The following is a 7814-nucleotide window of genomic DNA, read 5'->3' on the forward strand; positions in this document are numbered from 1 at the left end:
CTTCAAAAACTTCTCAGCCTCTTCCTTCATCCTTTTGTGCTCCCTTGTAAATATCATACCGTGTGTTTATCAATTCTTGTTCTTTTGTCCCCAGATGGTAGGATCAGTAACAAATTTGCCTGCTTCCTGAACCAAATAAACACAAGATGATAGTATAAGTTATCTATTTGTTTTGTTTCCGTTATGTACAAATAATACATTACGTACCTCAAACCACTGCACCTCGTGTTGCATTTGCAATGTTGCGCTATAGATCAAGTTCCTTTTGTGCGGGGGCCCAGACATGCAGCCACCGAAAGTGTTATAACCTCAATTGAGATTTTGCCTTTTTCATTTGTGAAGTATACTGAGAGATGGAAATTTTCCATGATCTCCTTTACTATGATATAATGTCCTACACGTAATGTTCTACTTTAAGAATCACCTTTTTGTAGTAACCCAATGCATTCTCATAGTCCAAATGCTTTAGGTAGTTGCACAAAATCTTCACTGTTGTGAATGCTTATGGCGACGGAGTTTCCTTACTTGATTGGAAATTACTATAAAAAAAATTATAGAAAATCTAAAAAAACTAAAAGCATGTACAGAGTATATACATAACATCAGTAATTTAGTTTGCTTAAGAAATTTATTGAATGACCAATTTAATTGTTCGTAACAAATATTTAAGGGAACAAATTTATAAGCGGTATTTCTCAATATGTGAACTTATCTATCAAATGTTAACAACATATACTTAAAGGTCTTGTTTTCTATTCTAGGATATTCTTATTTTATATATTTAGATGTTTTATATATAAAAATCTAAAGTAATTTTATGATAAAATTTAAATATTTTTATTATAAATATTTAGATATTTTTTCTACATCATTCTAGGTAACTCTACTGCAATATCTAGATAAATTTGATGGTATCAACGTTGAGAACCAAACAAGTTGCACTACTCTGTGTCCAATCTTTGAATAGTTATCAATCACCTATGTAATTAATAAGGTCATTTATTACTGCATCCTATTCTCAGGTTGCAACATCCGTTCTTTTAGTTCATCTAAATGGGCTCTACATTTTAAATGTATGGGGCCGAAATAAATAAAACAAATATATGGGCTTATCTATATATGTCGGAGAAAAAGAGTTGGGCTGTGTTTGGTATATGGAATTCAAGCTAAGGAATTGGAATTGGAATTGGGAGTCCTAATTCCAATTTTGCTGTTTGGTATCATAATTTTCCATGGATTTGGAATTAATTCCAATTCCAATTCCAATTCCAATTCCAATTCCATCAATTCCATTATTTCAATTCCATGATTAAAAAGAAAGAATTCAAAATCCACAATTTCAATTCTACGGGTCAAAAATGAAAAACACGCGGATCCTATTGCGGGTCATAACAAAAAACGGGTCACTCTGATTTTCTCTCAACTCTCTCTCCATCTTTCTTCTGCGACGACTGCGCCCTAATCTGGAGATTTGATTTCAACAGCCGATCATCAGGTATTAATCTCCACTGAAAACCTGAATTTCTCACCACATTTTGTGTTGTATATTTATGTCATTTTGTTTTCAGATTTACCATTTCTTTTTACGTAACAGTGATTAAATATTTAGAAAGAGGGACACAGGTTTTCTTTGAAAAGGGCTTTAAAATCTTGAAACCAACCCCGGTGTTAGTTTGATTCATTTTACTTTGGGTTGTTGAATTTATGGGATGGATCATGGATGATTGATTATGTGTATATTCTACATTTCATTTTCATTAGTGTTTGAGAGCAAAATGAGGGCTATAAAATTTTTGTTGTTGCTTTAATTTTATATTTTTTCGGAAATCTTCAATATTGACACTCTTTGTCGATGAAAGTTCTCAACTCTACCTCCCCTCAAGCTACATTTTTTGCTCTGGTAACAGAACAATCATGTTAGGAGATGTGCTATGGTAGTGGAAAAGAATGGAAGAGTGAGAAGACTGCCATGTGTAGCAGAACAATCATGTTCCAGGCCATCATTTAGAAAAGTGCTCTGGTAGTTTAGGAGATGAGTTTGGGCCATGGTGATAGAATTGAAGATCTCTAGCATTATTTTGGGGTAAGCTTCTCCCTTGAGAACTTTGTTGATAATGATAGATATCGTTTCCTTATGACACTCCTGTTATTAAAAATGATGTGTTTGTCTTGAGCAGAGACATCTAGTTATGGGTATTTTGACAAGGCACGAGTTCAGGCCAGAACACGCCCTGGCTTTGCATCCGCTAAGGAAGCTCGTTGGAAGAAACTGAAGTGGTTGGAGCTAACTATTTCCCCCTGAGCAGAAAGCTGCAAGAAATTTTCATCAATCCACATACACTAGTAAGTGGAAAGTGAGATGCTTAGTTCACCTAATCATGTACAACGAGAAAGAAAATTTGTGCATTGTTGTACTCTTTAATCTATTACGAGCACTCAACATGCTCGGGAGAAACGAACTAACCTGGCTTAAGAACCAAAATAATCACTTTGAACATATTTTTAACTGCAACACCAGAAAGAAAATAGTTCTACTGTACATTTTCTCATTTATCATCTTCATCCCATATAATACTAGATCACATTTAGATTGTTTGAACCGTAACATATTGATGTAATTATGTTTATGCAACTGTAAATAGCTATGATCAAAGCCATTTCTTTTTCTTTTTGGTTAATTAGAATATGCTTGTTGCAATTTCTTGGAAACAGTTGGATTGTCTATTTATGAATAGGTATGATAGTATAAAAACAAGTAATATTAGGAAAGAAAAGTACAGTAACATAGAGAAGCTAGAGTATCCCTTGATTCTTGTGGGAATATGATTATAACTATGTTTGAGAAAGAGAGAGAGGAAAGAGGAGAGAGTGAGTATGATTAAACTACTCCATGGGAAGGCTAATGGTTCTGTAATCATGCATCGTTTCCCTTTGTAGGTTTACGTTAGACTTTATCATCACCTGCACAGAACTCTATGAAGTTACCAAGCCTCCCCAGCTCATCTTGGAAACTGTTGGATTGTCTATTTAATGTTGCTGGTGATGGCTATCCTGCTTAGCGTGGGTCGTATCAATGACTTCCTGATAAGTCATATTCTAGGCCTTGGTTACGGGTTAGTATGATGTGCTTAATTGATTATATTTGCAAAACAGTTGTTTAAAGTGTGCAGGTTAAGCATTCTAGCCAGTAGGGAAGTTTCGGAATGTTCAGGTGAAGGAGGCGCCAGCATGATCTCATACTGATCAGTATTCGTGCTAAAACGGCTTGAGATGGAGAAGACGGATAGCTGGGACGGATTACCCACAATTAAGGGCAAAGAAGTCAAATTGCAACGAGGATTTACCCTAAAATCAAGGGTAGCCTCCCTATAAAAGGAAGCCAAATTAGAGAGAGAGATATACACATTCACTCATTCACCACCATCCTTAGGTAGAAAGTTTTCTCGGTAGTTTCAGTCTTTCAGCCGTGTCCCGCTTGTTCCCAGAATTCCAGTCATCGTCCATTCCAGCCAGCAAGATCGTAGTTTAGAGTCTCATCGCCCGGAGTGGCAAACCACTTTTACATTGCTTTCGTAGTTTTAAATTTCTCGCTTTCCTTACGTTGGATCTTGTTTGCCTTTGGATATTTTCTGCTTTTGAAGTACTTTGTTGAAGATCCGAACGTGTTTATGCTATGAAGTTGATTTCCGTTTCGTTTATTGTGGTGTTTCTTTATTCCCTTGCCTAGTTAGCTTAGATCTAAAGTTTCTCGGTGTTTAAAGTGCTGAATCTCTCAATTCCGTTTACGTAACAAATTTCTTTAGGATAGATAAACAAGTACTGTTTGATCGGAAAGTAGATCGTTGCATGCAAAGCTTAGTTTTAATTTCTGAATCGTTCTTTCATGTTGACCAGTATGCAGAAGTCCAGTTTCAGTGTTTGATTTCAGATTTGATTTCTTAGTTTTGGATCTGTGTTTGTGAGTTGTTAATCTGAGTTTTCCGTGTTGAATCTGGAATTGTTATCTGAATTTTGGAAGTGTTTGTTGAAGAAGATGATGTCTATTTCAATTGGAGGGGACCACTTACTTTTCGAGATGCTTTTGCTTTTGTCCTTCACTTTTAGTTAAGCCCTGTCAGCCTAGTCATCAAACTTCCACTACACTCTGAATATTCTGTTTAGCCCAAAATAGAAACACGTACCTTCCAAATATTTTCTGTTACAAAATTGTCTCCCCATTCCTCGTACACAGTTACATTCCAAATGTTTTCCTTACCGTCTGACCAGTAGAACACCTCCTTTAAGTTCCAGCCTAGGTAGAAACTCAACCCAAGCGTGGTAGCTAACCAAATCTTCCAATTGTCACCGCGGTAGTTTAAGAACGCACCATCTCTGTGGGATTCGACCCTTACCACCACTATACTGATCAGTAGAAGTGGGTTGAGGAATCTTTGAAACCAAGGTCTAGGTTAGTTAGGATCTCTATCCTGATCAGTAGGATATATCCTTGCTTGAACGACACCTACGCACCCAGGTCCTTTCAAATGACGCCGTTGCCGGGGATGGATAGTGTTATTTGCAATTACTGTGAGTGATACTTCGGTGTATATATTGTGCATAACCTTTCTTTTTTTCTTTTCTTTTCAATTTATGAGAAGCAGTTCGGCTCCTGACCAGTGGAGGCCGAAGATACTTCAGCGAGGATCGATACTCGTAACCACTCGATCCGGGTTGTCGACGGCTTTATCTGACTTAGGTTCGAGTAGCGACGAAGAGCAATACAACATAGAAGGACCAATACCAGAGGAGATACCACTGTTGGAAGGCATTCCAGTTCATATGGCCGCCAACGGAGATGAGGATCCAGAGATCGGTACCCTTAACGCGCATACCGAGGGAGAACCATCGCAAGCCATAGTCGTCACTCCAGGGCAAACCGCCTGCGATGTGAAGCCTCATGTGAGTTTCTGCATGAGTTTTGTAAAATTTGTAGGGCGCAGAGGAGACCAGCAGGAGCGAATGAGGATGATTATAGGTTGAAGGCCTTGCCATTTGTGCTCAAGGGGGAAGCCAACACCTGGTTCATGCGCCTGCCCCCCAACTCCATTGAGACTTGGGCCGATTTCAAGTCAGCATTCCTAGGCGAGTTTTTTCCGTCATCAAAGACAAGCGCGCTGAAAAGGGAAATAACTAATGTGAAGCAAGGGTATGATGAACCCTTGAGCGATTATTGGGCAAGATACATGGGTCTTTTGGAATCATGTCCCAACCATCGCATGGCGGACATTGAAGTGCATCATACTTTCTACGAAGGTATGAACGCGGTAACCAAGGATCTAGCAAATTCATCGTCAGGAGGAAGCTTCACACAATTACGGGTCAGCGAAGCGAAGAGAGTCCTAAGGAAGCTACTGAATGCAAAGAAAGAGTATGACCATTCAAGGGAAGGATACAACCGAGAGCGGGCTGCTGTTGTCTCGTCTACTGATCAGGAAAATAAACTGGAGCAGAAAATGGCCTTGAAGATGGATGAGCTGAAGAAGTCACTTCTGAGTGCGATCGAGAAAAGCACCCCACCACCTCCCCCAGCTGGGAATTACAAAGGTGCAGAACAGGGAAATCAAGGACCGAACTATGAACAGCCTAGTGACTACCTGAATATGGAACAGGTCAATGCTGCGGGGTACTTCAATTCCAGTGGGCATTGGATTCAGGGTAGACAACGGGATGCACCATGGAGGGATCATCCAAACTTTCGATGGGGAGACGGGGGCCAAAATCAGAACCAAGGACAGAACCAGTATAACCCCAATCCAAACCAAAACCCTAACCGTGGACTAGCAAACCCAGACTACCAGCCCAACTGGTCAGGAAGAAACCAACAAACCCAAAATCAAAGCCCACAAAGCCAAAAACCGAATCCTGTTTATGTACCACCCCACCAGAGAAACTTCCACAGTTTCCAAAATCAGCCAAATCATGCACCCCAACACCATCAGAACCAAAATCAGTTTCAAGCCCAGCACCAGAATCAATATCCTCAAGATCAGTACGTCCCTCCTGCCCAGTATAACCAATACCCGCCTAATCAAGGCCAGCAAAACTTCCAGAACTATCAACACCAAGGGCCGAATCATTTCCAAAATCCGAACAGGCCAAGGAGGTCCGTTGAGGACATGATGGGTGAAATGCTAGCGTCACAACAGAGCATCAAATGAGACTTGCAATCCCATAACGAGGTCGTGCAGGGGATGCAAAATGCCCAGAAAGAACATAAGGCGAACATGGATATGATGAATAGGCAGTTAGCCCAACTGGCCAGTTCGGTGGGGGATTTGAAGGGAAATGCAGGTAAACTCCCATCTACAGTCCAAATGCCCGACAAGGCAAATGTGAGTAAGGTTACGTTGCGGACCGGAACTACTTATGACGCGCCTCAACCCAAACGACCTAGTGGAGGATCTAACGGAACGAAGATAGGAGGAGATACCGTTTCAGCGGAAGAACTAGGGAGGCCTATGCCTCAGATGCAGGATCCATTCTTCTTGGATGCTACACCAATTGTAGGAGATGAACCCGAAACCCTACTGACCAGGAAGGAACCTCATCGAGAGGAAGAGCCCAGAATGGAAGCCCAGACTCAGGAACTACCCCGGAAAGACTCCAAGAAGGTTGCTAAGGGACAAGTAGATGAGAAAAAAGGGGAGAAACCATTCCCATTCCGATTTGTTACAAAGAGGAAGAAAGAGAACCCGGTTGACTATTTGTCGATTTTTGGGAAGTTGGATGTCACCATACCATTTCTCCAAGCCGTGAAACTACCCCCTCTTGGGAAATTCATAAAGGACTTCATAGCCGGGAGAGCCCAGAAAGATGGCAAGATTATGGTGGAAGGGATAGCGTCAGCAATAGTGCAAGAGACGTTACCACCCAAGAGAGCCGACCCAGGTATTTTTACCTTACCAATAACTGTTGGAGATGTGAAGGTCGAACATGCAATGTGTGATTTGGGGGCGTCTATAAATGTCATGCCATTGTCTATCTATAACCGGTTGAAGGGAGTGAGGCTGTCAAGTACTAGAGTATTGATCCAACTGGCTGATAGGTCGTGCATAAGTCCGGAGGGAGTTTTAGAGGATGTATTAGTTAGAGTGCATGATTTTACATACCCTGCTGATTTTTATGTGATCAAAATGAGTGAGCATGAAGCGAGGGAGTCTAGTGGAGTCTTGTTAGGAAGACCATTTTGAGAACGGCCAAGACGATCGTGGATATGGCTGAGGGGACTATTTGCATTGATTTTCATGGGGAGAAGTTTACCTTTGATATAAATGATGCCATGAAGAAACCTATTGATTCTGAAAATCTATGCTATGTTGATGTGATTGACCCTTTAGTCCAAGATTTTCTTGAGACCGAACTATTGCAGGAGAGACTCCAGGCTTTAGATGTTTATGAACAGGCTGACGTAGAAGCTGCTGCATGGTGTGATCTGATCAGTAGCCAGGGGTTGACCGATGAAGAAATTGAAGGAGCAATCAAGGATTTTTGTCAAAAGTCGGAGTTCATAGGAGCCGCAGGGGCTCAGCTACCAGTCAGTATAGAAGAACCATCAGAAGGAGATTTAGAAAAAAGGGGAAGAGTCCGAGAAAAACCCCCTAACCGAAGACACACTTCCACCCCAAGTTGAGCTGAAGAAGTTACCCTCGAATTTGAAGTATGCCTTCCTCGGAGGTGAGAACTCCTATCCAGTGATCATCAACAGCAGCCTTACGAAGGAACAAGAAGCTAGGCTACTGACCGTGCTGAGCAAGAACAAGAAGGCGATTGGATGG

At 40.8% G+C, this 7814-nt stretch overlaps 1 long non-coding RNA gene across 1 annotated transcript; it reads left to right on the forward strand.

The window, feature by feature from the left end:
* The first annotated feature begins 1339 nt into the window (after positions 1-1339).
* LOC121795157 lies at positions 1340-3217 on the forward strand. The gene is made up of 4 exons (XR_006049404.1): positions 1340-1495; positions 1908-2083; positions 2178-2343; positions 2938-3217. It is a non-coding gene; the product is annotated as an uncharacterized LOC121795157 (long non-coding RNA).
* The last annotated feature ends 4597 nt before the right edge of the window (positions 3218-7814 follow it).

The sequence above is a fragment of the Salvia splendens genome, chromosome 3, assembly GCF_004379255.2.
Source record: "Salvia splendens isolate huo1 chromosome 3, SspV2, whole genome shotgun sequence".
Taxonomy (NCBI): Eukaryota; Viridiplantae; Streptophyta; class Magnoliopsida; order Lamiales; family Lamiaceae; genus Salvia; species Salvia splendens.